This window comes from Lygodium microphyllum, chromosome 6 (genome assembly GCF_053477565.2).
Source record: "Lygodium microphyllum isolate KBCC chromosome 6, Lygodium_microphyllum_v1.1.10, whole genome shotgun sequence".
Classification (NCBI taxonomy): domain Eukaryota; kingdom Viridiplantae; phylum Streptophyta; class Polypodiopsida; order Schizaeales; family Lygodiaceae; genus Lygodium; species Lygodium microphyllum.
Window position 1 is genome coordinate 138,549,245 of NC_141140.1, and position 9,331 is coordinate 138,558,575.

The window sequence follows — 9,331 nt, forward strand, 5'->3', positions numbered from 1 at the left end:
ATAAAACAACAACAACAACTACTACTACTACCACTACTATCACTACTACTACAAAAAACAAGAAAAGAATTAAATTCAAGAACTACTACTACTACCACTACTACTATTACAAACAAGAAAATAAGAAATTAAAGAACTACTACTACTACTACTACTCGGGGGGGGTTCACTATATATATATTCTCTATATAACATGTGTTCATAGCCTATTTATACATATCCTAATCTGTAAAATTTTCTTAAATAAAACACAACCCTTTTCTATTCAATCTGTAAGTAACCCCTTTATATGACACCCTTCTGTATGTAAAACATGTATAAAAATTATATTTTAAAAACCCCTTATTTTGAACTCACGTTATATGTATATATATTCATGAGTGACCCCCTCTGAGTACTACTACTACAAACAAGAAAAGAATAAATTTAAGAACATGATCTTACTCTCTCTTTGTTTTTTATTCATTCATTCTCCTCTCTCCCACCCTCTCGCTCTCTTTGTCTCTTTCTCTATTATGTTTAATGTTTTTTCCCTCTCTCTCTCGTTCCTTCTTTCTTTTTCTCTCTTCCTCTCCCTCTCTCATTTCCTCTCTTTCTCTCTCAATATACATGATTTTTAACAAAAACAAGCAAAAGAAAAGGAGAAAAAACAAAAACAAAGCAAGAGGGAACAATGCACACACCGCAAAGGCCTGAGGATGGATTCGACAGCTCCTCTTCGTAATGGTGGCTCCTCTTTGCCCTCCGTATCTTCTTCCTCTTCTTTGCAAATGGCAACTGTGGCGATGAGAAGCTCTCCTTCTCCCTCTTTCTCTCTTTCTCTCCCTCTCCCTCTCAAATGCAAGATACGGTTGGCTCTCTCTTTCGTTCGTTCATGCAAAAGGACGCGCTCGGGTTTGGGTCCACTTTTTTTCACTTGAGTAATGATGCAAATAGCGATGCCACTAATTTGCGTCGGAAATGGCCATCGCTATACTCCTATATCCTTGTAGTGTAATGAGCTCTCAAGGATCATTGTAGTGGCTTTGGTGTCCCTTCATACCAGGCATACCCCTTGGGAAGGGTATCCACAACTAAGAGAGGATTATTGAGTGATATTATTTGTTATTCTCATGTACTATTGACAGAGAGAATATATGAGAGAGATAGTGAAAGAGAGATAGCCAATTTCTATGAGGAAACATTGTATCTACATGAGAGAAAGACTATGAAGACTATGAAGATGATGAAATATAAATATTATGTGATGAATTCCATTCAAATTTGATTATTTCTTTGTATTCATTTGGTTTTTTATGGTTTTTATGAATAATATGAAGAATATAAAGAATATTTATAATAATAAATATGTGGGAGATTCACTATATGATGCTACATGAAGATTGGTTGTTCTTGGTATTCTTTTTATTCTTATGGTTTATTAAAGTATCAAGAATATGCTTGTTGGTGTGACAAGATAGATTTTCCTACAATAGCTTTTCCCATTTTCTTGGTATTCCTCTTGGGGCTCCAAGAGCCAATTAGTAAGGTGGCTTCTCACTACTGATAGATCTAAAGTTGAAAACTAATGAATACCCTAGGATCTAAGTCTTTGAACCATTTTAGGGGGTGGTGTGACACTATATCTTATATGAGGAGTGATTAACATTCTATTCCACCTCATTTCTCACTCTTATTGAACCAAGTCTAATGCTTTTCTTTAACTAATCATATAAGTGGCTAGTATGTTCACATGAATGATGCCATTGCTCATAAGTCCTAAAGGAAAAGGATCTATAGGGTAGAGCTAAGGGTTCCTTAGGGCATAAAGAAGGCAGATCTATAGTGCCCTATACAGAATCAAAAGTGTCATCTTGTCAACTACTTTCACAAATTTGTATGCTTTTTGCATATGTTGCGAGGGGATGAAGGGAAAAAGAGTATCCAAGACCTAGAAAATACACAACAACCCTATGAAGTGGAGACACAGGGAGTGCAAGAGGTTTTGCAACTAGTAGATGTGGCTAGTGGAAGGAAGCAAAGTGCTCAACTTGATGCCAAATCTTATTATACGAGATTGGGATAAGTATCTGCTTGTGGATTCAAATGGCAAGGCAATGGAATACCTCTCAACAACAAAGAGACTTTGACTATGATATACAAGGATACACTCCAATATATGTCATTCATTCCTTCAGAGGAAGAGTTCAAGGAGGGAACACAAAAAAACTTTAATGTTTCTCACTTAGGCAAATCAAACAAGTACTTGACTCGTAAGTCATTGCAAATCAACCAATCATCCATTCAAATATGGAGTCAGGAGTTGCTCATTTCAAATGAAAATTAGAAGGTTTGTTTCACAACTATTTTCATTTGGATACCATGTTGATTTTCATAAAAAATTTCATAAGACTCACTAGGTATGTTTGCTATTTTTCATCTTGTCATGTACGGAAATGGTTTCATTGGCCATTCATATGGCATATGGAAGGGAGGTTTAGGCAAGGACTCTACCTTGGACCATTACATCATAGACCTCACCTTTTCAAAGTTTTTTGCACTCCACCATAAGTTCTCAAGGGATAATGTAGAGTTCTCTCTTTTTGCATTGAAGACCCTGTCAAGATATCTTGAAGGGTATCCTATTAGGTGGAATGCAAACAATATAATGTTTTTGGAGAAATAGGAAGCTATAAGAATTTTTTGTCAAGGCCCTTGTTTCCAGAAAAAACTACATGCCAAATACCACTTAGTGTATGCATCATTTGAGATGATGAGTAGGATCAAGGATCCCAATATGCTTGCAGAATATGGAAAAAGGCACTTGCTTAGAAGTAGATCAATTCCAAAAAATGATCAACAATCATTAAATGAACTAGAGCAAAAATTTCAAGAAGAAGTTGGGCCATCTTCAAAGAGGCCAAGAGTAGAGGAGTGAGCTTCATTATTGTATACTCAAGAATAGTGGTTTTTCAGAAAAAGTGAGTTGTATATTTGTTATGTAAAATGTTTCTTCCAAAAGTAGATATTTGATAAGTGCTTCTCTATGTCAAAATTTATACAAACACCTCAAGTATTTATGAGGAACTATTGCACTACAAGTTATAGGCCTTATACCGACGTTAAAAGCAATGAAAATATAAATAACAAAATCTGGCTCCATCATCGCAAAAAGTGTTGTTATTGGCGACGCCATAGAACAGTTGGTATTAGCGTCGTTATTGGCATTCGTATCAGCGTCGGATGATACCGACGCCAATAATGACACTGATATCGAGGCTCTGTGATGCTAATAACGATGACAATACGATGGGAGCAGTAAATTTGTGATGCTAATAGTGACGGTAACAGGGAAAAAAGAATTTTGTGGCAGGGAAGCAAGTTGCCCTGCCACATATAGCACTGTGTGTTTTATTTGGGCCATACAAAATAGTTTCTGCATTGTGTACAATGCTCGTGTAAACAAAAACAAAGTATATTGAAATCATAACACTAATACATAAAATAAATACATGATCGCATAATGAAAGCGGCTGGTACAATCATGACAAGTTATCACTACTACATAGAAAATGTCTACACAGATCGAGTGACCAAAAAAGAAAGGTGTGTGAGCTCCAGGGATCCAAGGGTGAGCTACATATCCTCGCCATCCGAAAGCTCATCCTTCCACAAAGGAGCATCAAACAGACTCTACAAAAAAAGAAACAACAACACATCAGTCCACCATACAATAATGCATTCTAAACATGGTAACTACAGACAAGAAATATGAGTGACTTACAGGGCCGCCACGTCTATACAATCGGTTGATCAATGCAGTGAGACCGTGCTTCTCTGCATATCTAGTCTCAAGGCTAGTCGGATTGCAATTTGTAATGGAGTGCTGCAAAGAAAACAAAATACTAACGGTTAGAAACATGATTGTCAGTACAAAGTATATTACAAAAAAATAAACAAGCAAAACAAAAGAAAAACTTACAAAGTCCTCCAGATATGTCCTATGGCTGCCAATCCCAAGATGATGGACCACTCCGGCCTCTAGTCGTGTCCTCATCGCCTCGCGCTGCTGACTCCAACGTCTTAGAGAATCTGTAGCCACCTCTCTCAATCGGCGCTAGTCATCCACGTCTAGCCACTCGAGCTTTGCAGCCCCACTCTTGAGTGCCTTGTGTGCGTCCAATCATCTGTGTGACATATATGCATGCATGCAGTCCATTATCTAGCCCGTAGAAAATCTATCTACTAAGATTGGAACCGGAAACTCCTCATGCAAGGATGCTACTATGTAGTCCTTTCTTCCCTCCGGTACGTTCTTCCAATGATCTAAGACATTGTGCCAAAAAACTTGTTGGCACAACTCTCTCATGCGAGCCATCACTCTCCTCCCCTCATCATTCATGATGATGGCTCCTGACCTATCATCGACTAGATAGGCATATCCCCCCGGGGTATGCCTAAGATGGGTCCTCTCCCATCTGTGTCCATGCTTCTGGGTATATCCAAGAGACCCCTGTGCATTTGGTGTACCGACCGAGGTAATATCTGTCAAAGTGGCACCCATAGGGGTACCACCTCTGCAGACGGTTGAGCAAAAGCCGAAGTAACTGGAGTAGACGTCCCCACAGGTGTGACAAATCCTAGAGGTGACACAACTCCAAATGAATGATGAGACGGAGACATCGTGTCTGTGCCTCCACAGCATCCATCTGAGCCTGAGCCACGCTCCCTGGAACCGCCATGAGAGCGAGGAGTTGCACCTGTATCCCGTGCCGACCGCGGGCTCACTGCCTTCGTATCTCTGCAGCATCCCCCTGACCCTAAAGTACTCCCTCCCTCTAGCCCAAGTCTGGAGTATCGACCTCGTCTACTCAAAGCTCAAGCATCCGATCGCGCCGAAGTAGATCTAGCAGAGCGGCCTGACGATGTCCAAGACAGCTCCTGGTCTGCCATGTCTCTGAATCTTGTGATCTGATCTAGAGACATGCACGTGAAGATATCCTGCAAGTACTTATTGCTCATCCCTCGACTAATCCTGAAAATGTCACCTGCACAGATAAAACATGATGTTAGCATAATCAATTTAAATCATACAAAGAACAGTAATATAAATGCTAAAAAAATGATCTCACTTAAAGTGCATATATTATGTACCCTTATAAGCAATTAGTCAACGAATTGAGTAAGTGGATGCTCCAAGTATGAAGTATCCTATGGTCCCTTGTCAATATCCTGACACAACTCCGCATACACTAGAAGGTCGATAGACATGTCACCACAAAAGGATGAATCCACCTCATTCTCAAAGAATTCTTGGACTCCTATATTTCCATCATTGCTAGCTGATGCTGGCTCCAAGCTTTCGGTGGCCTCCACCCCTTACAATATCGACCCCTCTATTTGCATATTATCCTCATCTATACTCGGAACATCACTTTGATCATATACTGTCGCACTTCGGAGTGCTAAAGGTATAACATACCACCATCGAGGTTGTCAAGGGTTTGGATAGAAGATTACCTGTTCACAAACACGTACAAGAGAGTTTAAACTATTGTGACATGTACCATGCCGTAATACAATTAACAAATAAATGAGTTCATACACCTGTTCACAATGGGACATCAACACAAAGGTGTCACACAAATCCGTCCATTTTTTTTCGGAATCTATTTCGAGAAATCCAGATGGACCTCATCGAACTGTTACTCTAGCTCCTTCAAGTACCATTTTGAACCACTGCACATCGAATAGTATCATGGATAAGCAACAGTAATCCACTGTAACAATACTTTGCAAGTTCCTAAAATACTCCATCTCATCTATAACCATATTTGGATCCATTGCTCGTCGTCGGCTCTCCTGCTCGAACCTTGCCATGATACCACAATCCATTGTGGAGCGCATTTTGTCAATACGCTCCACACGAAAATGCCATCCGCGCGACCACACTGCACTATATATTTTGTACTATACATTGAAATACTTAAATTAGATGTCGCATATAAAATGTAGATACAACAAATCCTAAACACCTCATCACGTTTAGACTACATCCCCTTGAGAATTCCCACTTCTCCATTGAGACCTCTGTCCCTTCGCGAGACGCTGCGGTTAAAGCTCCATGCAACCATTACGTTGACATGAACCGTGGCATCTCCTCCGTGCCCTTGGGATATCAAATTGGTTGATGACATGTACTACGTCGAAATTCAGATCGCGCTTCCTCTCGATCTTGCCTAACGATCTGGGACTTGGCGAGCCACGTCTCCATAGAGGCATGGTGCAACATACAAAAGCGATTCACCTTATCCTCCATCATAGCATCCATTCTTTTTTCTACCCCATTTCCAACCACCACATCTGTGGTCAGTCTATCATTGTCCTTCAATGAACATAGCATTTTGTTGTCTGGATCCATTGTTGGTAGCCATTGTGAAATATGCACTTGTGCCTCATACACCAACCAACCTTCAACCATGCTACCTTTTGGCCGAGCTCGTTGTCGCACAAAGCCTTTCAGGGTTTTCATGAAGTGCTCCAAGATAAACATCCATCGCATATGGACAAGTCTAGCAATCTCCACTTCATCTACAAGATGCACAAGAAGATGGATTTGTATCGTGAGCATGCTGGTAAGTAGGTATTTCTCAAAGAGACACACCATCTCCACTGCTCCTTGCCTCGCGGATTCAATAGAGGACTTCTTAATCTCCTTCTATGAGATCCATTGCACCAAAGTTGACAACTTGTAAATGGCCTCGTGTATTTCTGGAGTAAGGCATCCTGTGATTGCAATCGGTAGTACAAACTGCCACAAATGAGAAACCATTATGAACAATGGCTACACTCCAAATAGCAAAATTTGCACGCCAATTACAATCCATTTGTAGTACAAACCTGATATATCTTATGCCAGTCATGGGATTTTAGCCCTGATAACTCGTTGTCTTTAGAAAATGCAAACATGAGAGAATGCATCGTATCCATCGGAGTGCGGATAGACTTGACTACTTGCTTCAGAATGCGCTCTTCTTTAGTGGACAAAACCCAAGGAGTGCGAGGTAGCTGAACGCGACCATCAGCACTCGACTGCGGCCAAAGCACCTCCATCTTGCCTAACTCCTTCAAATCCATTCGTGCCCCTATAGTGTCTCTCTTTCATGTGATGTGGTCCCATAGCAAGCTGCCCACATTCTTTAAAATATGCATGGGATCCAACAAGTGGTTGACCTGTAAGTGGGTCCAATATGGCTACTCGCAGAAAACTAAGAACCATTGCATTCCACTTGGATGTGACTCCGCGTGGACCATTTTTAGCTTGTACCAGCTTTTGCGGCATTCATATGTGTTGGAGGTCGTCCAAGAAAACCTTACCTAAGTTCATGACCCTCTGGCAAGAAAGTGGCTTGTCCTTGATATACCATCTTCTTCATAGTTCATGACCTTCGGGAGTCTAATTGTGGCCCGCACAATGGACATGCATGGTAACCTGAGGTAACCAGACCTGTTCCAACACCACGACCTAGTGCATACAATCTTGAACGAGATAAATTATAGATATTACCAACGAGAATGGAAGCCTATTTACCTAAGCACTCTCTGAATCCCGAAAAGTCATGCATCGTCCACATGAGAATTGCTCGAATATTGGCGGACCGTCGACCATTGCGCTTGCTTATATCTTGCACGATGACCTCCTCCTCCTACAAAATCTTAAGCTCATCAACTAATGGACGAAGATACACGTCCATATTTTTGACTTTGTAGCGGCTGGGGACGAGTAAGCTAAGGATGGGATGTCCTTTCTTCGTAGAAAGCCATGGAGGGATATTGTAGTTGACAAGGACTATAGGCCACAAAGAAGTTGAGCACAGACCGAATGGGTTCACGCTATCCATTGCAAGATCGAGTCGAAGATTCCTTGGCTCTCGGGCAAAGCCTGGGAAGGTAGAGTCAATGTGGCTCCATGCGCGTGAATTCACTGATATTCGTTGAACTCCATCCATGGACCTATTCTGCGCATGCCACGTGGTCAAGCTTGCCATGTAGGACCTACGAAACATGTGGTTTATGCGGGGGATAAGCAGAAAGTGTTTGAGAACTTTTTGAGGGATGGTTTTCCCTTGTAAGTCCTATCGATACCTGTGAGCACCACACATTGGACATGTCTCCATAGTCTCGTATTCTCCTTGAAATAGTATGCAATTGTTGATACATGCATGGATGTTGTTGTAGTCCATGCCAAGCTTTAGTAAAACATGTCATGCATCATCATGAGACTCAGGCATGGTATTTGCAGGTGGTAATACATGATATTTCAATAACTTGAAAAAAATCATAAAACACCTTAAAAAAGCACAAATGTTTTTAATAATAGTGCCAAAAAGAAATCAACGAAGCGTATGTACAAGGTACCTAAACAACTCTATCACATTCGCATTGCTCCACTCGTATTTCGCTTGCAAACTTAAGAGTACAAGCAGTGTCTTCAGGCAAGATACTCGGCACCCATCATATAATGGTATGTATGCTTCCTCTCTAAGCAGATCAGAAGTCTTGACATCCATGGGAATCAATGCATCAATCATTGCCTCTATCTCAGGCTCCAAGATTGTAGGTAGGTCTAGAAGGTTGCCTGTCTCCTTTGGCATTGACGGTATAGATTGGCCTTGCAAGTGGTGGATTGGCTCAGGCACTCCATCCATCGCACGCCCACGAACTCTTCTAATTGGCCGCAAAGGATGCACTCATCCTTGGGACGAGACATCACCTCCCTGGATAGAAAATTTTCCAGCCAGACCCAATCTTATTGTATATGATATTCAATTAGCTTGCGAGTACAATGCATGATTGATATTAACTTTTCTTACCATTTGCTGAAAATCCGCAATTTCTTCATCAATGATCTTAAATTGAAACTCGCCAAATCGTCCTATGTGTTCTATAGACAATCGACGTTTTCCTCTAATTGCCAGCTTGCATTGAGAGCAAGGACACGGGACACGCTAATTAAGATATGCCTAACCATCTTGAAAAATAGGACCTTCATCATTTTCCATTTTATCTATGTTACGACAAACAAATTGTTTTTGTTATCATTCTTTTTTTTTAAATTCTTCTCCTCTCCTTCCAACTCTCTCTTTTTTTTAACGATTACGACCACGACCACGACCACGACCACGACTATGACCATGACTACGACTATGATCACGACCATGACCACGACTATGACTACGACTACAACGACCATGATCCACGACCACGACCACGACCACACGCCACGACCATGACCACGACCACGACCATGACCACGACCACAACCACGACCACCACGACCATGACTACGACT

General features: G+C 41.1%; 1 pseudogene; it reads right to left on the reverse strand.

The window, feature by feature from the left end:
- Nucleotides 1-7,685: 7,685 nt before the first annotated feature.
- Nucleotides 7,686-8,570, reverse strand: LOC148035199 (uncharacterized; annotated as a pseudogene).
- Nucleotides 8,571-9,331: the final 761 nt, after the last annotated feature.